Below are 22,226 nucleotides of genomic sequence, written 5' to 3'. Positions count from 1 at the left end.
TGACCTACCTAGGACTGTTAGCCCTAGGTGCATTGGTTTATTTCCCTGTTTTCTGCCCCCAAAAGTTAGACAAGGGAGGTTAGAAAATCTGTGCAAGTGTTAAAGGGATTTATGCAGCTTTGACACAGCCAGAATCACTGGTACTCAGCCCTGTCATTATTACTATAACAGCTTAATTATTTGATTTCCAGTTGCTATTGTATTGTTGCTATAGGCACTGTATAAACATACAAAAAAATGATGGCCTCTGCCCTGAAGCAATTGCAATTTTGAGTACACAATGAGAGACAGCAGGCTGATGCAACAAATGCATTACCAGCCAATTAAAAGTGTAAAGCAACAGTTGGGTTTTACCCTTAGGTCCTCATGGCTGTCAGGTGCTGGTCTTGTGGTTAGGTTTAAGTCTACTGTTGCCAGGATGGAATGGGGCAGGCTTGCTTGTGTATTGGTTTGTGTGAGTGTATGCGCTCTGGTTTGTCTTTAAACAGTGTAAATCATCATGTTAGCGCACAGCTTCAATGAGACAAGAAGCCTGAGTTAACTAGTGGGAGGACTGTCATGTGCCAGATAGAGCTCAGTGGCTGCTGACAAAAGCCACCAGTGGATAATTGATGGTTTTCACTGCTCTGTCTCAGTTTCAGTGCAGAATTCAGCATAAGATATCAGAACATCATCCCCACGATATCTCTGACTTCCTCTGTTGGCTTTCCCTGGGTGCTCTAACACAGTTTAATTTACAGAGGTGTTGGGAAAAAGGGACCCTTGCAGATAATTGTGTTAACTCTGGACATAGGCAAGTATTAATGTTGAAACACTCAGCAGCTACTCTGAAGGCTGATTTTTATTTGAGGAGGCATCTAGGCAAGCAGCAAAGATAGAAATATGATTTAGACAGTTACTCACACCAGCGTTCCAATAAAGAACACTCAAAGTCAACAGTTGCGGCAAGTTGTTTGCAAATATTCCAGATAAGTAACGTATTCCAGGAAGTATTGGAGCTATACTGGTGTGTAGTATGTTTGCATAAACCATCAGATAAGGATGTGTTACACTGTTAAAACACTGATTGTGGAAGTATCTATTTCTGGGTTTCTTTTAAATAGTTTGACTTACACCTGGCTTGAAACTTTAATAATTTATCTAAAAGTGGTTAGACTATGACATTTTTGCATGGTTGCAGGAGTAAAAGTTGTAATATAAAGGTAGATACAGTGATAGGTAGGTTGTTAGTAGGCAGTTTTCCAAGCTGGGCAATAGGAAATGAAGATGCTGTCTGAGCTCAGGAAAAGCCAGGGGGATTGCCTTGCAGGAGGCAAGATTCAGCCATCAGCTGCTGCAGTGAGCAGCCACTCTCAGCTCCTGCCTCCAGGCACTGACCTGCAGCTGCTGGGTGGTGTTCCGCTTCTGTGTGAGACAGCAGCCCCCGCAAGCTCCTTCCAGGTATTTGGCGTGCGGCTGTTTGGCTGAAAAGGCAAGGGGAGGGGCGGCGTGGTGTTGCAAAGAAGGGAAAAAGCATAATGTGCTTCTGCATATCAGTGCCTCTGGGCAGTGCTGCCAGAGGTGACCGTCCCATTTTCCCTACAAGAATAGCGAAATCTGCATAGAATGCATTTAAAGACAAGGTCTGCCTGGCTGGGGAAGTTCGTAGGTGCCTTGTTCTAACAGAGCAGCCAAGCTTTCTAGTGCACACCGAGCCCCATGCAAAGCCTGGGACAAGAGCAGTAGTGTTACTGCTTAATGGTGGGTGACTTGCTTTTAGAGATGTGGGGAACCACAAGCCATGCGGGCATTTACTTCCTTCGTAAACCCTAAGGTGCTCCATGTGACACCAATGAATAGGGTTAATAGTTTCTGGGAGGTACCTGTGCATCTGTCAGTACCTCAGGGCACTGAAATCTGGTGAGAAGTTGCTCTGATCGTTGTCTTTTAGTGTCAGTGCTGGAGACCTACAGGTTGTAGTTTTATAGAACTGATCTGAACAGGAATTGCCCTCCTAAACTTGTTTTCAGCTCTTCTTGAAAACCAGGTTGGTTTTTTTGTTTGTTTGTTTGTATTTTCTCTGTTTGTTTCATTGCTGGTCAAAACAGGGTATCTTCAAATGCATCATCCTACATTGGCTTCCAGTCTTCTTGGCTGTTCTAGAGTTTGCAGAAGTTAATTTTTATTACTGGTTTGCAGGATCTGACTTGTCATCATCCACATGTAACTAGTAACTGATAAGTTCAGGTTCTCCCCACATAAAGCATGTAGAATCTCATTATCTTTGGAAGTTGAGGTCTACCGAAAGGCTTCTGTCGTGAGCACTATTTCATGGGAGACTTTGGTGAGGTGCATGTTGGGTTAGGGTAATTCTTATGGTTAGGGTTTGGAGAGAATGAAAGCGCAGAGTGCTGTTGTGAGTAGTGTTACAGCACTGTGGCAATCCTTAGGATCATTTCAGTGTTTTCCACGCTACACTGGGATTTCTTGAGTGTCTCTAGGGCACAGTGGGTGCCTCTAGTTCTCGCTAAAGTACACTGGGCGTCCCTGGTTTGTCTGTACAGTATCCCTTAGCAATCTGGGTCGTGCTGAGAGACATTTGGAAGTACTAGATGGCACTGGGAGGCCCTGCGAGGCATCCAGGGGACACTAGAGTGCACTGCAATATCTCAGCATGCTTGTAGGCTGCACTGGGAGGGCTCTAGTGGATGCTAGACTACACTAGGGGCCATTTTGAGGCTTTCAGGGGTGCTGGAGCGGACTGGAGGCCCTTGTAGACATACAGAGTCTCTAGGTTAGATTGGAGATTCATGGAAGGCATGCAGGGAGCACTGGAAAGCCTTTAGGGTGCTCTGGAGGACACTGGAGAGCCTTGCAAGGCTGCTAACTGGTGCTAGACTACACGGCGGGGCCCTGGGAGTCCTGGAGTGTGCCCTAGAGTGCACTGGGGAGCACTGGGAGGTCTCTAGGCTGCACGTGGAGGCTCCTAGGGCATCTGAGAGTGCACTGGGTGGCCCTGAAGAGGATCTAGAGCGGAGAGGAGGGCAACTGGCGGCCTCTCGTGTGAACTGGGAGGCATTTACGGTGCCCTAGAGGGCAGTGGAGAGCCCTGTGAGGCATCTAGCTGGTGTTAGCGTGCTCTGGGAGCCCTCTTGTGTGCCCTCGAGCACATTGGAGAGCTCTTTGAGGTCTCCGTGTGGCATTGGAGTACGCCTGTAGGCACTGGGAGACTTTCAGGTTCTGCTAGACTCCACCAGGAGCTCCTGGAAGACTCTAGGTTGCACTGGGAGCCCTCTAGTGCTCTCTAGAATGCACTGGGGCTCCTGGGGAGCCTGCAGGGGATACCAGAGGCACTGGGGATCCTGGGAGGCCTCTGAAGAGCCTTGGAAAGTTTTGGGAGGTGCTAGAACTCACTGGAGAGCCCTGTGAGGTCTCCCCGGGGGCATTAAATTACAGGGCGAGGCCCTTGGAGCCTGTAGGGCGCTCTGGGAGGCCTCTGGTGCCCCCTAGAGTGCACTGGGGGGCAGCTGCTTGAAATGGGGTGCAGGGACACAGACCTGGTAAAGGAGCAAGACCACCGAGCAGAGTAAGGTGACAGAGTGAATTCTAGAGAGAGGCAGACTTGCTCTTCCATAAAATATAGCCATCTTTATAAATCAATGAACCTCGCTGAAAGGCAGCGTGCAGTTAAAAAACGTGCATTTAGCAGTACTTCCACCAAGCTCTAATAATTTGAAGCGCTGCACAGAAACTCAAGCAGTGTTGTTCTGGGGCTCCAGTTCTGCAGGGACATTTGCAGGAGCTCACTGACCTGACAGCCCGAGGAGGGGCTGTGTTGTCCTGCAGAGTGCTGCTGTGGCAGTGACAGGGCCAGGGCATCTGTGGTGTGATTCTGTCTATGGTGCTCCGTCCAGATCAGTCTTTACACATTGTCTTTGCTGCAGAGTTCATGGCACCCTTTTTCTTAGCGTCCTCCTCGGCTGTTCTAGATAACCGCACTGCAGAACTGCAGCTGAGCTAACGGTGCTGCGCTGCTCCCCATCGTCCACACTGCGAGGATCTCTGCATCCACAGCTCCCTGTGCCACAGTAAGATGAATACTCCTCAGTACGTTTTCCAATGAGTTTGTCTGTCCTAATGTGTATGGAAATATTAGAGAGCTATCAGTACTGGAGTGATTGAGTGGATTTGAGTTACCAGAAAGAGAACACCTGTGATATTGCTTACCCTCCAGGGCTCCACAGTAGCACGTTGCTGCAGTCATTGTGGGGCTGCTCTTGGCAGACTTGCTGTGTGCCTGTAGCAAGGCAATCTCATCCCGATGCTAGGTGCAGGGCCTTAACAGACTTGTCAAATCCGATACCCTAAGCGAAAGATTTGCACTACTGATTCTTCCCTCTTCTCCCCTGCAGCTAGGACATAGCTCACGTATTTACATTATATTGCTATGGTCACCCTCCTGCTCTGTGATCTGTGCCCCAAATGGTTGTCACCACTGTCCTCCCACCATCAGGTAACTGGGTGCTGTTTCACATGTTAATGAGGACACTTCAAAGGTTTCCAGACATGGTTCCTATGCCTCTGTGGAGTGGCACTGGGGTGAAAGTAAGAGATGGAGTCAGCCTCCTGTCTTTTGTCAGTGGTGGTATTGGTAAGATAGCAAGACGGATGTCAAATACCATGATGTTAACAACTATGGAAATACATAACTAGAGCTTGACTGTTTTTATAGTGCCTTGAACTGGGTACAGCTGTAAGTGCTCTGTATTAACCTTACTGCTGTGCACGGGCACCTTTCAATGTGGTAACTATGTAAAAATCCAGCTCTGAATATCTGCAGAGGCTGGGGAATGCTGATCTCAAGGCACGGGGCTGGGCAGCTCTGCAGGAGCCAAGCTTTAAGTGCCAACATCACATTCCCATGAAATTCTGCATCCTTCCAGAAGTGGGCTTCAACTCCGTGGCCCTTCCACAGAATGTTTTCAGTCAGTTTTCCTTTGCCAGTTTCAGTATGCTGTTATTCCCCCTGCGGGGCTGTACCAGGCTCCCTGTGGTTGGTAATTAAACACACTGGAAATTCTTGTGCTTTCATTTTTGACCAAAGACCCTAGGCTGACTGGCACAAAGGGATAAGGTTTGCTGACTTTGGTGTAGGAAGCCCTGAGTTCAGATTCTCTTCCCTTTCTCAGCACTTTTCTCTTTCTAATGAAAACAATAAAAAAAAAAAAAGAGATATGTGATCACAAAGCTCTTAACAAGTACAAAAATATTGGAAATGGGATGTTTGCTGCAAAAATGGGATGAAGTTAGTACAAGCAGAGCCTCGGAATGGGCCAAGTTAAATAAGCAGCAAGTCTTGATAACTTGGCCCCTTTTTTCTAAGGTTCATACGCCCACATATGGGATCTCAAAAGGGTGAGCCAATGTAACCCTAATTGTGTCTTATTTATCTTGGCTGTTTAAACAGCTCACCATGCTGTAACTTGGCCCCTTCTACAGTGATTGCATCTTTATACAGTTGACCTTTTCTTCCCCCTCCAGTTTTTTTTTTTGTATGTGCTACAAGTTTTCATGTCAGATATAATTATCTGAACCCCTGTAGGCTATAAGGATAAGGTTTCAGCCATTTTTGGCAATGGGGTTCTTTCCCAGGGCTGCAGATGGGTTAGGTGAACCAGATGTACTCAGATAAGTTTGTTGCAATTTCTGTGGGTTTTTGGGTTGTGCTTCAAAGGATGGCCCTTGTGCTTAGGGCTTAGTTGCCTTATAAATTGTAACTTACATTTTTGCCTTTGTGATGAGTGCATTTTTCATTTCACTGAAACCTGGCATAAACTATCCTGTTCTTGCACGTTTGTTTCTAGAACTAGGGATGTGACAGTTGTGTGCATTTGCTTGTAGGCAAGTGCTTGGGCTAAAGTTGAAAAATAAAGTATTAAAAGATGTTTGGGAACCCAGAGGTAGCTCTGCTGCTGCAGTACCCTATCACCTGCAGCAAGCTCCGTGTAGGGGGGCCGTGCTGTACTGGCACCAGCTTTACCTGGGAGGTGAAGACGCTGCCCGGGTATCAAAGCCATGCAGGCAGCCCTCCCCACCACCACCTGGCTTCTCCTGCAGTTGCATCTGAGCCTGATTCTCACAGGTTATTGATGGACTGAAAAGTAGACAGATTGGTGAGCTGGTTAATTAATTCTGTTTGATTATTACTGTTTATACTGAGAGACTACAAAGAGCTGTCTGAGGTCAGGCACCCCCCACCCCCCCTCACTAAGCACTTGAAAAGCATGTGGGCAGGACACTTTCTACTTTGATTTGGTTTCTATCTCACTAGAAAAGGGTGGGGAAAAATTACGTGTTGTGACCCTGGTTTTGCACAGGGCTAAGTGGGAAAGGGGAGAGGCTAAGAGATGTGGCCAAGGCTGTGCAGAGACCCCAGCTAAGCCAGAAAGTAATGTCACCTCTCCCAAACTCCTGTGCAGGGCCCTTATCAGAAGGCATCCTTGGTTTTTGCTGAAGCCTTCTATTTCTAAATTTCTCCATCTTAATATTTCCATGACAAGTTACAACATCCTTTCTTTGCTCCCTGTCTCTCATTCTCTCATCCCATCTCTGTGGTCTCAGAACCACAATACCACCATCCGCCAGGAACAGCATTATTTTGGAAGAACACAATGTGTTTCAAAGACAGCCCTGCTCAGCTAAGCCACTTGTAAGGAGCAGAAGGGAAATGTGAAGAGCTCACCGGCTTCTTTTTATTAGTGAGTCGCTGTTTTTTCTGTTTTCTGCAGATGCCACTGAGGAGCACCCCCCAGTTTCTGTTAAAACCCTGTTCCCTGACAGACCACGAGCCACACGCTGCACTGGTGAGCCCCAGCTGCACGGAATGAAGGCGGTCAGAGCCCATAGTGCTCAGACCCCTCAGGAATTGGCTCTTTTTTTTTTTTCCTCCAATTTCATGTTTTTGTCTATTTGGGAGGTGACCAGTGGCACTTAATGTGGGTCAAGCCTGGCAAACTGATCTCCATGGCAACTCTTAATGAATGCCATTGGCTCAGTGGTTCCATCCCTGCATCTCATTAAATTTCAATGACTTTCATGGGGCTCGGACATGTAATTAATATCAAACACATGGTATTCAGCAGGGTAAGGTTTAACAGCAGGCAACGTGTGCACGAGCGGGAGACTGACGTGGGGGGGGCAGGGGGAATGTTTGGGCTCTGTCCCCAAACGCCGCAGGAACAAACAGCCCATGAAAAAAAAGCAGAAGGCAGAGCCTGGCGGTTGCTGCTTGCAGCCCGGCGGAGACATAGATGGGCTCTTTATCCCCGTTTGCTTTGGAGAAGATCGGGAAGCAGTTCTGTGACAGGGGCCGATGCCCGCGTGTCAGAGAGTGGCTCTCATTGCTTTGTGACCAGTAGCCATCTTGCCGAAGCAGTTCCATTGTTGTAGGAAATAAGGAATGGGGGCACGTGCTGGCTAAAGGAAACTCCCCAAAGGCCCAGAAGAGTGGAGGAGGCTGCACGGGGCAGGAAGAAACCTTTAATTGCGTAATTCGATTTATTTTGGTCATTTACAGGTACAGTCTCATCTGTGGCTTCTGTGGCACAAAGGAAACTCTCCCCATCCCCTGCACAGCAGCACCACAGAGCAGCTTCCAAAGTCCTTGCGAGAAACCATGGTGGACTTGGAAGCATCTTGTGCTTATCATGAGGCTTGAGTGAATCACAGCTTTTCAGAAGTGGGCAGTGCAGCCCAAGTGCAGGGCCGCCTGAGATGGTAGCACAGGGACCGCCTGACCCTCACACCATCCAGCTGCACAGTAGGCCCAGGGGAGGCTTGTTCTCTAGGGGAAGGGACAGATGCCAAAATACAGGGGGGAGTGGCTTTTGTTGTTTGCCAAATTGAATTTGGATTTCCTAGGGTTTGCCTGCCTCTAGTGAAGATCCCAATCATTTCAGCTGTATTAAAATCTTACAGCGTCTTATCTCCCATGGACTAATGTTATCAGACATGAAATGAAGCAAAAAGGGGGGAAGGAGGGGGGAGGAAATAACCTCTGCTAATTACTAATGCAAAATGAGTAATGAGATGAAGAAATGATGTGCTATCAGATACAATCCTGGGGTTTTTAAAACGAATTATTTCATCTTCAGCTGCATTGCTGCTATTCCCCGGGGAATAATATACAATTCCCACAAGGATATGAGGGTATAATTCAGTGGCAGCTCTGGTGAAGTTATATTCAGTTTAATGAACGTTGGTGGGAAGCTAAGATTGAATTATTGCCTGAGTGCTCTGTCAGGTTGCCTCATGTTGTTATGCAGGATATAAAGAAAATTATTATTGACAATACTAAGGAGATTCATTTTGTCTGAGTGAAGGAGGTAAAGGAGGTGTATTGAATATGTGACGTAGTGGGAGAAGGTTAATCATGACTGTAATGTGGGATGGGGAGATCGATCATGCGTGGATCATGGGGATGGATATTTAATGTGTATGTGACACACCGAGGGAAGTTTTACTGACTAGGATGCGTGGAAGGGACAGGGCTGGAGGCAATAACAATGACTTACTACATGAATAGTAAACAGTGGTGTGGGGAGGATGGTATTCAGGGATCCATGATGCACTTGAAGGTGCATCAGTGGGTGGAGAGTGAATGGGATTTCCTACGGAGTTAGGCTAAATTCAAGGCTTCTCAAGGTCTGCAAAGAAAACCCAGACCTTTGCAAGCGTTGCAAATGGTCGTTGGCATTTCACCCAACTGCTGCTCGTCCTGTCTTGCCATTAGGTGGCAGCATCTTGATGTTCAAAAAATGCTCCTGGAGCATTTACAGGGCCCTCTCACTCCAGAAATCCCAAAGGCATCTCCAGAGTTTGGGCTCACATCTGTAACTCCAACCAGGACATACTGTGCCCAGGTGCCTGATGGGGAGTCTGGAGGGCAGAGCGTTACAGGGTTACAGCACGGAGATGTGAGCGGGGTCTGGTGGAACTAGCACATAAAATTCTGTCTCTGTAGGTCCTGAGCTGTGTCTCTGTTTTCTGCTTGTTACAGCTGGAGATTCCAGTCGCTTGCCAGGAGGCCACCTCTGAAGCTGGGAAGGGTGGGTGGTGTTGGGACATAGTGACAGGTGTCAGACAAAGGATGGCAGAGGCTCTCAAGATTTCCCAATGCTGTACAGACAGATGAACCTTGGAAACTTTTTGGCACAAACAGGGGATGGCAACAAACACCCTGGCCTTGCACTTGCTCTGCACTTCACATTCTGCACTGAAATAAGCGCTCTGGCCAGCAGCTGTGGTTGCACATAGCATGAGGGAGCGCTTTTTATTCGGTTGTCTCTCTAAACACCTTGGCTGTTCTATTTCCCCCTTTCTGCTCTTTCTTTCTTTCCTTTGCCCAACCCACTTTACTTCCTACAGAACCATAGACAAATTGAGCTGGAAGGGATCTCAAAAGATAAAGTTATTCTTCTCAATCAGGGCGGGCTCTTCTGTCCTGGTGCTCGCTCCTGGGAGATCTCCAGCCTGTCCTTAAGGATCTCCAGTGACAGAGCTTCTGCACCTTCCCAGACAGCTGCTTTGTTATTCCTTACCATAAGAAGTGGCCTCTTGTTGTCTTACCTGGACCGTCCTGGGTTCATTTTGCATCTGTTTTTATTACATCTGCCATGGACATAGAGAATAAATGGCTTCCTCCCACTGCCATGTCCTTTTCTGTGTTTGAGGACTTCTGTTATACTTCTTCATGGAGTTTTCTTATTCCTCAAGAGTCTAAACTAAGCAGATGCAGAACAACAATTTTTGCTTGCAGAACATTTTTTTAAGCTCTTATCATTCTCACTGTTCTCTTCTGAGCTCATTAGTAGAGGACGATGGACATCAAGAGTTTGGTAAGTTGCATTTACATCAGAAGTTAGATAGCCTCCCTGGCTCAACGAAGAGTAGTGGACTGTCAGTCTTACCAGTTCTAGGTATTTTCTTGGACAGTCTCAACTTGAATCAGAAAAAAGATTTTTGCAAAAAGAGCAATTCGGTGCAAAACAATGCAGAATTAGCAAAGCTAGTTCTTGCTAAAACCAGATCTGAGTATCTCTGAGATCTTTACATGTCAAATTTGGTTGACTTTGGCCAATGAGTTACAACTGGTAGACAATCTGTAGTATAGGGGTATTAATAAATCACCCAGTTATTAATGGGGAGACTTGCACAAGCATGTAATAGAGCAGGATTGCACAAGACTTGTTTTCTCAGGAAACCAGCCTGTAAGTAACGGATGGTTTGGAAAAAAGTATCTGAACTTTTTCAAACTTCCAAGAAATGTTTGTTCAAAAATAAACATTAAAATGCTTTTTAAAAACTCCTATCAAATGTCTTTCTTATCTAGGCCATTCGTACACAGGAAGTTCGTGATTTATTTTTAAAGATTCTAACCAAGATCTCAGTTGCACGCACTCAGAAGGTAGAGGTCACTGACTTGATGGTTTTGTTTGATTCTTCATACTTTCCATGCTGAAAAATGTAGCCTCCAACTTGGAGTACCATTAGGGTAAAGGGATGTTTGGATCTGGAGCACTGGCTGAGGTCCATCTTTAGTACGGAATAGAGTCAGTAGCTATTAGAAGGAAATGAATGTATTGGAATCCAGTGCAAAATACTATAAGCAAAGCAGCTGGTGGTCTTGTTTCAGCAAATTCCACTAGTTTGCAAAATAGGAGATCTGTTCAGAAATTATTTTCACGTTTATTCTTACCATGCACAAACAACTTCAAAAGCAGATTAATTTCAGTCTCCTTGGACCTGTCCACCACACTTCACTTTCATATTTTCTCAGAGAAAAAAATCATACAACAAAATATGGAGATGATTGTTTCATTTTCTTAACCTGTCACTCACAGTGTTTGATCTGCCTGTTCAAAGTGCAGTCACTTGCAGTCAGCATGTTTCCATTAGAGGCAGGAGGAGTGCCTGGTCCGGACTATCTAGCACTTCTCCAGTGGAGCGATTGAGAGCAACATGGAATATTTTATTGGTTTCTGTTCTGTTGAGATGGGAAGACTGGTAGGAGGAGAGAGAGACAAATTCTCTAGTGGTCAAAATATGAGATACTCATACATCATAAGATAATGTGGGTTGGAAGAGACCATCTTGTCCAACCTTCTGCTCAAATTCCATATCAAACATTGAATTTTGATATTGTAGACCTCAGTGTCACATTCCTACACTGCCTTTTCTAAGATTTACTAAAGTCCCATGGATTACTTCCCCCTTAGTGCATTTCTGCTTGGAGCATCTTTTGTTCTTGGTATTTCTATTGCAAATAGCAGTAGGCAGTCCTCAGATGCAAAATTTGGATCTGCATTCAGAATCACAGTCACAGGAAAAGTCTGTACTAAAATGGAGCTGAAGCTGAGAATACCTATCAGTGACTGAAGGGTAAAACATTGCAAGGGTCTGTTGTATGTATCATTCCAGTGGGCATTACGTGACCAGGGAATTCAGAATTGAGACAAAACTTTAAAAGAATCTGAATAAAGTAAGGAATGGAAAACCATCCGAAAACAGCTAACTGTCCTTTTCAGTGATACAAATTTGTTACTGTGATAGAAATGTCATAGTGCTTGTGATGAAAATTAAACAGATTTTAAGGTACGTTAGATTTTATGCATTATTATTTTTTTTCCCTATGTATTCAGTTAGCATCACTTGGAACATCTATCACTTGATAGAGAACATACCGCATTTCTTAATGGATCTGAATTTTAATTTATCTATATCAGCCATGTAGTGATAGATATTTATAAATTTCCCAGTAATTCCTGTTGTAAAACCAGAATTTGAAGTTTTTACTCTGAGAAAATACCAGACTTCTTCATATAAAACAAAGATGTCTTGTTTTTAGGGAAACCCATTTAACAATGGACTCTGCTCTGAACTTGCGTACCTGGCACGAACGGGGTGCACGTGGATTATGGAGAGAAGCCCGAATGCAGTGGTGGGATGTGTCATTTTGCAAGTGTGGTGGCCACAGACCCTGTGAGAACCTGGCAGTACCTTACTCCTAACTGAAAACAGACAGAGTAATCACACCTTATTTTTTTTGCGGCAGAATGTGAGTCACAAGCAGGACATGCCCACAGTGTCCAGAACTGCCTCATTTGAGACTCCCTGCTCTTCCCAGTCTCCAGCTGTAGTCAGGAAGGTTGCTCCTATAGGTGTGCTGTGGGTTTTTGTTTTGCTTTGGTTTCGTTTGTTTGTTTTGAGGGTAGGAGATGAGATCTGCAGAAGTGGTGCTTCCAAGCCTTCTGGGGTAGAAGAGAGCTGCTGCCATCACAGCAGGCTCCATTTTGCCTACTGCAAAGGAAAGGTGCTTGCTTAAATCAGCAGCTGCCTGCCGGAAGCCAAGGGTATGCCAGCTAAGACAGATGTGTTAGAAATGCTAAAGCTGCATTCTCTCGCAAAAGGCTACTGGAGCTAAATGTGCAAAAGCAGCGAGGCTGGGGAAGCTGCTGGGACTGAAAAGGGGAACTGTAATGGGTAGATGCAACCTGTAAAGGTCCATTACCCTTCCTTCTAGCCTCAGGTCAGCAGTGAATGAGATTTTAATTCTCCCATGGCTGCTGCAGGGCGCTTGTTCTTTGGTCACATTACCAGAGCATTACATTATGCCTAGCACAGAAGCTGCTTCCTGATGGAGGATGCTGCACTTGTTTCCCATTTTTCCTGAGAGTATTGGTGGAGGCAAACTCTGAAACTCAAAACCGCCTGCCTTGAATCTCACACTCAGCATCTATGCCATTTTTCTGTGAGGGGGAAGCGACCCTCTTTGGCTAGGTTGAAAATCAAGTCTGAGGAAGGGGCACAGGTTAGCACAGCTTTGTCTAGTACTTAGCAATAAGGAGGGAACCAGCTGCAGTGAAGCTCAGGGAGATTTCCTTCAGCTTTATTTCCTATTCAGGGGCCTAAGTCTGCTGAGGGCTTGGCATGGGTGGGGAGCTGTGGTCGTTAAAAGAACTCAGAAGGTCCGGTTCCCTAGTTTGGGGTTACAGTTCAACACCAGCGACCATTGGAGCTGCTGGTAGCATGGAATGAAAAGCTGGAAGCCCACGATTTCCCAAGGCTCATGCCAGGTAACTGTTTTGGCAGGTGAAGCCTTAGCACTGAAATACAATTCCAGCCTTGTGTTTGGAAAGATGGCAAGGCTCTTTTGCGGATGTGTGGTTTCCTTGATGGTGGATAGCTTCCTTCACTTAGACTTTCCATCTTCCTTTCTTTCTCTCTCCCTCTCTCTCTTACATATTATCCAGTCAGCGTGTTTGGGAGCTCTATGCATTAAATAGATTTATGTGTTTAATAATTATTAGTTTCAAAGATTTACAGTGCCCTGCTGCTGTTGCTGTGACTCTGCTTCCCTGGGGGGTTGAGAAAGTGAAAATCCTTCATCAAGGGAAAGGAAAAAATTAGAAACTTTAAATCTTTCATCATTTGGAAAATAGTTTGAACAAAGAGTAAATGCACATTCCATGGATGTCACTGTGCTAGGTGGGTGCATGCATATGTTTTGGGGTTTCACATTATTTCATAGCTGTTCTGACACTCTTGTGCAGTGATGATTTCACAGAAGGAAGCAGCCTTGATTTGTCAAAAAAAAAAAATAATAGTAGGATTTACCAAAAAGAAGATACAGCTACTTCTAATACAGCATCACTGTTTTGTGTCATCTTCAAAGCTGTCTCTTGGTCTGCGCTTGGATCATCTCCAAAGCTGTCTCATGCCAGAGCAAGTCCCATCGTGCAAAATGGGCATTTCAGTCTCCTTTTCATGCAGAGTGATTATAGTTACTACAAAAGCAAAGGGAGCACAACGAGGAATTTGAGAACTGAAGTGTTTTTACTTAATGCTTGCTAACATATTCCTGACTGGATATGGTGCAAAACCAATGCAGATCAATTATACAATCTTACAGGAGTAAGGAGTTAGGGATGCAACTTAATGAAATTGAATTTAAATGACCCATTTTGAAATGGAAAGAAGAAAATCCTTTTGGGTAACATTTATAAGAGTGAAAGAGTTCATGAATTGTGTGTTTATTCCAGTTAACTTAGGTTGTAATTCAAAAAACTTGGGGTTGCATTATAGAACTTAAGTAGCACTAAACTGGAAAGTGCGTGATGCTTCTGGGAAGAGAAAGTTTAGGGAAATGGTGTATTGTGAAAGGTTGGAATTAAATGCTACAGAATTAGGATTCCAGAGTTTCCTGACACCTTGGCGTTTCCAGGGTCCCAGAAAGATGCAAGACATGTAAGAAACACCAAAGTTCCTGCCGTGAAACAAGCCCTGGAATCTCAGGAACATTAGAGTTGTGTGGAGAGCATTGTAAATGAAAGCCCAAGGTCATCTCTTCCTTCTGATAAAGGGAGGACCTTGTTATGCAGAACACAGAGAAGTGATTTTAATTTGGAACTAGCGTTAGTGGGTGATGGCAACAAGAAAGAACTACATGGAGAACGGCAGTGCTCTTAGAGGCCAGCAAGGTTTGTCATTTGAACACTGATCTGTGGGCACCCACTTATCCCAGCTCCCCCCTCTGACCATAAGAAGTCTCTGTCCTCTCCACCTGTGACCTGGGCAGCTCCAGTGGCCCAGAGAGGGAGAACTGAGCTGTCTGGTCTGGTTTGTACACCTAGGTGTGCAGACTGCAGCCTCACTACCTGGCACACATTAAGGGATCTGCGGAAGGGAGGTTTATCCTGAAATTTGGCAACACAGAGAAGTAGATAATATTTGAACGAAGCTATGAAGAACTTGCCAAGAAGCCCTCAGGGCCTTAGCAAATTGTGGCTTTTGAAGGACTAAGCTGCATTTCTTGCTCGTGATTTAATTTGAAGAAACTTGTGGAAAAATCCCTCTGTAATTGGCCTTGCAACCTTAGTTGGCTAATTCGGATCTGAGCAGCGTGGTGAAGACAGACTCCCAAACTCTTGTTCATGGGTAGGCCTGACCATCTGGCTGGAGGAGCACACAACAGCCTGCAAAGCAGACGCTTCATATAGATACAACATGGCGTGCTTCAGAAGCACCGGTGTTGGTGACGGGCACCTCTGCAGCAGCTTCTGGCTGGCAGGAACCAGCACCAGGATAAGCCAGTCTGGGCTCTGGCTGGTGGCTGCAGGGGCTGGCCTGCTCTGAGCACCGACAGGCAAAGAAATTCGATTGCTGGAGTGGTCCCTGCTCCTGGTACAGATGAAAAAAGCCCTCATGAATGTTCCAGCCTCTGCAATGAGTTCACTGCCTTGAGGAGGGTCTTTAGCAGGCTGTGTAAAAAGGTTTCATGTGGTGCAAGTGGTTTGCAGGGTTTAGTGCTTTGCGTGCTCTGGTTATGGAAGAAAGCTGCTCTTATGCCTGATGGATGAAGAATTTGGAGGGCTGCTTCTAAGCCTCAAGACCTCTGTAGTCTGATTTCAGACAGTTTGCTTTTCTGCTCCAATTGCAGCCATGGGGCCTTGCACTTAGATAGCCAAAGCAAGTTGGTGCTATTGTCCTGCTAATACACGGCATAGTCTGTGCCTAATTACAGAGTGACAGGGTTTCCCATGCTGCTGTCCTCTTGCTTGCGACTGCAGGGTTATGCAGGTCTGGAAAGCTTCTTTCTCTCCTTCATCAGCTTTTGCAAGTGTCAGTGCCCATCTTGCATGTGTTACATTTTAATGGCTTTAAGTAGAAAAACATCGCACTGTAGGTGGTTGCTGTGGCCTGGAATGGCCATTTGCTAAGCTGTATTTGAAATCCTAAGAAGAACAACAGAGAGAAAAAGACAAATGGAGACGGTTTCCTACTAATGCGAGGGGTGGTACGCATGTGTGTGGCCGTGGAGATGCACGTGTGCACAGACATTCTTGGGGGTCTCTGTTGTGTTTGTTTGAATATTCATATTTATTAAGCTAAAGCTAATCATTTAGTTTCTCCTGCTGCTATTGGCTCTACTTGCTTTTTGTGCATGCCCTATGACATGAAATCTGCCTGGGGATTTCAAGTAGCACACAGATACCTTCAAGGGAAGTTATGAGGATGTAGGGCTTTTCTGTATCCTATGCTCAGGCTTTTTTTTTTTTATCCCCCCTATAAAGAAGAAAATATCATCTTTTTTTTTCCTTTGTTTTTTTTTAATGATTAGTGCTTGTTGGCCAAAGGTGTCTCAGCCCAATGTGGCTGTAGAGCAATTTGTCCTACTTGGAGCTGATGTGGAGATGTGTTCAGGACAGTGGAGAGGCACATAAATTGCTGCCTTACCATCGTGCTGCAGTCTGTATCCCTTCCCTGGCCCCAGATGAGCAATGGACAGACTGATTTTGATTCCCAAATGCTCCCTGTTCCTTAAAACGCTGGGAGGAGAGATGCTTCCCAACATGGTATTATCCGAGATAAGCAGATTTTGAATCAGCTCCTTCTCTTGTATTTTCATGCCTTTCCTTGACCTCAGTTCAGAGGTGCTGTATCTTTGCTAGGCGCTCAGTTCCCTGCTGGCCAGGAGTATAAGGGCAGCTTGGAGCAGCCCCTCTCAGTAACCCTAATAGCCTGCTGTCTCCCAAGTGTGTCTTGTGGTACGTTTAGAAGAGCAGGCAGGTGTCACATTTCTACAGATCGGGCTGGAATATGATTGGGATTGCCTATAACTCCAGCTCATCTGTGAGAGATGCGTGCAGGACCTCATCTCAGTAAGACCTGGATTAAAATCGTGCTGTTGAAGTCGGTGGGATTGTTTCAGCTGAGTTACTTAATTACTTAAGCGCGTCTCTGGCGAACACTGAAGATTTATAGATGTCTTTTCAGCAACACTGAAGATTTATAGATGTCTTTTCAGCATATCCTTAATGCATTTGCAATGCACTTGTAATAGGACTACTGTTTTACTATTATCTTTTTATAGTCAGTACAGTTGTTCTACTTTTAAGATAAAAAGCTATGAGTTAATATTTTTGAATGGGTTCAATTAAATATGGGACTTGTGTTGTAGGCATTAGATCAAGATATGCTGAAAAACATGTACCTGCATTTATACGTTGCTACAGGTGAAAGCAGTTTCATTTTTTCAGTCCCAAATGAGAACGTGTAAGGAACACAAGGACGAACAATAACATCTACTCATGAGAATGGAGATCTGTAGTACGTTTTGCAGCAGGCTCTTCTGACTTGAGAACAAGGCAGTCGCTGTTTATGCAGAAAGTTTAGTCATAGAAATGTAAAGGCACAATGCCTAGCAAAGGAAGGGAGCAGTGACGAGCTGTCTGTGCCTCTGAGGTGCTGCTGAATGAGCTCCTGCATTCTCAGCTTGTATGAGAAGTTGGGATCTCTGGCACTTGCCATTTACAGCAGCAGCTTGCACAGCGATCTTCGTGACTCAGTGCTGGAAGAGAGCACTCAGACCATTGAGAAGATCTTTCTTGGCTTCTTCCACCTTTCTTTGATAGCATTGCAAGGAAAAACATATACCTGAGGAGGATTAACGTGCTGTGTTTCTGCAGGGTTGTTATTCTGTCACTCTAGGCGGAGAATTGCATGCCAGCGGTTTACTGAATTCTTCTGTGGGGCCATTGTGACATTGTTAAAAAGTAGGTCATTTGAATGCATTGCTGATAACAGTAATGGATTCACACATCAGCTGGCTGCTCCATACACATGTAACCCCTGCCCAATGTCACCTCCGGAGTGGTTCACTCCCCTCACAGTGGAATGTGCCATTTCGCTAATGCACATATACATAGTTTGTATTTCAAGCTAAGGAGAGCTGGGGGCATACAAAATCCTATTTATGGCTATTCCATCCCAAAATCTCAGACCTGGGCTCTATCACCAGCCATAGTTGGGATATATGAAACAGTCTCAGGATTAGAACTTGCTTAAAATGCTACATGTTGCAGGAGAGCTGTTTAAAATTAGTAAGTTATCACACACACACCTTCCTATCTTTCTGGAGTACACAACAGTGCGTGTTCAATAGTGTCTGTGGGCTGCTCAGTCTGTGAAGCATCCTTTGAAAAATGCTTTCTGCTTGCCCGGCCGTGCTGCAGCGTGCACTGGTGTGCAGTGCGCTGCTGGCGCTGACCCAGCTCCACGGTCAGCGTGCAGCTGGGAGCACGCAGTGCCTAGGGAGCTGCAGGCTCTGTAATCAGCAGCTCTGCACCAATTTGCATAAGCAGTTGTTCCTTCCTACTTCCAGGACAGGTGAATCTAACTTCTAAAGGATGAAATCTTAATTACTGTGTTCTACCGTCCCCCCAAAGCCCTGAAGTGTTGGCAACAACCAAGTGCAGAAGCTTTGGGTTAGCCAGAAGCTTTGGGTTACTTTGCATGCTCTGTTCTGGCTATAGGTGAGGCACACAAAGCAACAATAAGCCTCTGCCTTCCCCATGCCAGCTCTCAACAAGCAGCACTGAGTTAGGGAGCAACTGTAATTGTAGTTACGCTAGCAGATCAGACAGGCAGTAGCAGGGCTTGCACCAGGGAATTAGCATCGTCATTTGTCTGCTGCATGCAGACCAAGAGGTGGGAGCAGAGCCTTAGAGAGGCGTTGCAGGCCACTGGAGCCATCCTCTGATGAAGCAGGCTTCAGTTCCCATGGAGAGGATAATTCACTTGTGAAGCAAAACCCATAAACCCTACATGATCTCACCTAAGAGAGTCAGAGTAATCTTATGCTCGCTACCCAAAATGAAGCTAACTATGGAAACAGTGCAGAAATCATTTGCTTTTAAAGTGAAAAAGAAAATAAAGCAAGTCCAATCGCTTCTTAGAACCCACTTGTTCATGTAAAACACTGGCACTGGGGTAGATATACTAAGTACAAGGTAGGAAAGTCCAGGAGGTGAGCTGAAAACACTGGCAGATGCACAAAACAATGAATTAACTATGTGATATTTGACTGTGCCATCAAAGGATTACTCAGACTGTAAAACCTGTCGTTCAGTTGTCTCATTGTTCATGTAGTGCTGGACAGTACAAAATTGTGCTTGATGGGTAAAAGTAACCTGGTTAAGATCACCTTTGCTTTTTTTCCCCAGTTAATAGACATAGTTCTGCTACAATCAAGAATCATATGTGTGTCTCATAGCTGCTTTAAAATATTTTATTGTTGGTTTCACTTTTCTTGTGTAGATTCAGGAATTGCTGATGAGACCAAAACCTGCAACTTTAGAGAGAATGTATCTGAAGAGTCAGCAGCGATATGCTACCACAGGCTGTTTCTGTGCATGCCTGTGGTAGGAGGTTAGCTTTTACAGCGCAGCATAATGCAGCGAGTTGATGGAAAGCCGAGTGAGATGCAGGCTTGGCTAATTGGAGCACTCCTGGGAGGATGTGAATTGCACAGTTTCCATAATGAGTAGAGAGAAAAGATAGTTTACATCCCCTAATGTAGCAGCGTCAGGACAAGATTAATAGCAGGACCACAGCAGCGGTGTCTATCAGGCACTTCATTATTAAAGGGACTGAGTTTTGCTAATGATATTTTGCTGGCGATGGGTGCTGTGAGTCAGTAGGCAAAATCCCTTCCCTGGGTCTCCCCCAACTTTCTTATCACCAAAGCCTGAGCTTAAAAAGGATGCAAGAACAGAGGTTTTTACTGTTATGAGATGCAATTAAATTGTGGTTCAGCTCCAGAACTAAGCTGGAAACGGAGTCATCTAAATGCACAATAGTTCATGGATCTTTGCTGCTGTTTTATACAGGGCCATCTGAGGAGAGTTAATGAAGAGTCATTAATTTGAGTCTAGGGAAATGGACTAGGTTTGTATCAACACATCATTTTCCTTCATGTTTTGAGTGCCCTATACAGTCTGGCCAGGTTCGCAGGGTACTAAGTTATGTCTCAGCCCTAGAGAATATTTGTGCATTCAACTGGGACAACAAAAATTTGGAAACAATTCTCCTTTGGTAACTGTTGTCCAGGAATGGGCTAGCAGAGGATGCTGCAAATCAGCATGCATGTACCAAATTTGACTGGGAAACCTTAGCCCTGAGAAGCATTTTCAGATCAGAAACAGAAAAGGTAATTTTGCTATTACCTATAGCAGCATTGGGGCTTGATCCACAGATTTTTATTTTTTATTTTTATTTTATGCTCACAGGGACCAAAATCCCAAGAGACTGTGCAAGTCATTCTGGTGTCTCACTCTTAAGTTGTTTATTAGAATACAAGCTGTGGCATTGTTTGTAGCCACGGAGGGAAAAGACATTTGAATCCCCACTGCTCTAAAAAAGGTATATGTATGCTTGCTGCAGGTTTTGGGGAAAATCCCAATTGGCAATTTCTTAGGATCAGTGCTGGCAAAAAGGCTCTGTATTTTTCAGCAATCCATTCGCAGGAGGTGCCTTTTTCACACAAACACCGTTTGGGTTATCACTAGATAAGTGTCTCTAATCCCAGAAAACGCTAGCTAAAACCTTGTTACAGACCTAATCCCATACTGGTGAAGTGAAATTTTTAGTCCAAAATGAGATGAGATTTGTATGTAAATCTGTATCCCCTTCCTGGACAGATTTGTGTATCTGTTAGCAAGCGTATCCTCAGCTCTTGCCAGACGTGGTACCACCGCAGGCCCAGATTCAAGGCATGTGCTGTGCCAGCAGAACTTTGCCATTACCAATTTTCAGGATGGTGATAGCTCTGATAAGCCTGGAGGCCCCATTTTACTCTGTCCTGTTATTATAGAGGCTTGACGTGCTCCAGCCTTAGCTTGGATTGAAGCAGGAGGTGAATTTAAGATGCAATAACTGTACTGAATAAGTCCCCGTAGGTATGCTGTCATTATTCGTAGAGAACTTAGTGGCAGTTCTGTCTCCAGCAACTGTGAGAGGGGAAACTTTTGAGGCCAAAATTACAAAAGGTCCTGAGTCTGCCACAACCACGATGCATGCAGTTGTCTAAAGAATTTTTTTGCTGCAGTCACAGAGATTACACACCTATAGAGCAAAGAAAGCGAGACTCGGGGGCTGCTTTGGGCATACAGACATCTTCCCAGTTGGCACTTTGTGTGTGCATCCGAAGGTGGTCTTTTAACCACCTGCCTGGGCTGTTCTGAGTTTGTTTCTCACTGGAATTGCTAGGGTCATCTCAGACTGTTAGTAAACTGAGCACGTTTCCTTCTCTCTCTCTCTCTTTTTTTTTTTTTTTTGAAAGGATTCAACCACAACTCAATATTTATATCATTCAAGCTCAATTAAAAGCACACACACACAAAAGTTCATGAATAGTCTGCTTCTAATGAAGAGACGTACTTTCATAACAGCCCGTGTTCAAAGATACTTTTAACAACAAGAGCAAAGGATTTACGATATAAGTGTTTTAGTCATTAGAAAATTGGAATTGTTTCTTTGGAGAAAACAAACAGACTCTGGGCTCTTCCTAAGAGCAGTATGAACTCAGCGGCTGGCAGCTAGTTAGCCCCCCTGCTGTATGAATTAATGATAAAACTGCATTCGTTCAGAAGGGAATTTTATTGGGCAGGATGCCGGGTACCAACACAATGAGGTCTCCAGGCGCCCCTCCCTCTAGGGGTCTTCAATTACACTTCGTAATGAGCACTGTTTCATTAGTGAGGAAAGCAAAAGTCGGCACTAATTAAAATTAAATTAGGACACACTGAAGTTGTGTCGCACAGTGTGCTGAGATATTAATAAAAAAGAAGCCGCCTTGAACAAGCGTGGACTAAAGGGTCAAGTGATAACAATTAAAACATTGGATGTGATATCAATGCTGAATTTTTAACACTTCAGTTTTGGCTTTGTGTATGGAAAGATGATGTCTGGGCTGGTTTCTGTAAGTTGGAAGAGGCATTGCATCTACATCTGTCAACATAATGTCTGACAGAACATTTTCCTAAAGCTTGCTTTTCTGCCAGAGAATTTCACAAGAACACATGCATGTGCACATGTGCCTGCAATCTGGTGTTCATACACGCTGCTGAGCTGACGTGTGAAAATAAGATGTACATTTCATGTGAGAAGCCTGCATAAAGTCCTGCTGACATGCAAAAGGTGTCTTGCACGAGCACTCGTGTGGAGAAGCAGGGCATCTGTGCTGTACATATGCATACCATGAGATGAGCGTGTATCTGTGTGTGTGTATCTCACGTGAAGGCAGTGTCTTCTGAGAATAACTGGGTTCCAGTCCCAGCCTTTAGATACCTTCCCGGGAACACCAGTCCTTTGCCTTAATGCTCACGTGGTGCTCTTGACAGGGATTCTCA

The 22,226-nt window shown here is 45.0% G+C and overlaps 1 protein-coding gene across 1 annotated transcript in view; it reads left to right on the top strand.

Annotated features, from left to right (window-relative positions):
- The first annotated feature begins 6,805 nt into the window (after nucleotides 1–6,805).
- The window catches only part of LOC308179544 (uncharacterized protein), a 135,852-nt gene continuing 120,431 nt past the window's right edge, over nucleotides 6,806–22,226 (top strand). Inside the window, exons 1-2 of the mRNA XM_080559893.1 lie at nucleotides 6,806–6,842; nucleotides 11,885–13,112. The gene's annotated coding sequence lies outside the window, so the exon portion shown is untranslated. The remainder of the gene's footprint in view (nucleotides 6,843–11,884; nucleotides 13,113–22,226) is intronic.

The sequence above is a fragment of the Anser brachyrhynchus genome, assembly GCF_964034855.1.
Source record: "Anser brachyrhynchus genome assembly, chromosome: 17".
In the NCBI taxonomy this organism is placed as follows: domain Eukaryota; kingdom Metazoa; phylum Chordata; class Aves; order Anseriformes; family Anatidae; genus Anser; species Anser brachyrhynchus.
This window is presented reverse-complemented; position numbering and strand designations above follow the sequence as displayed.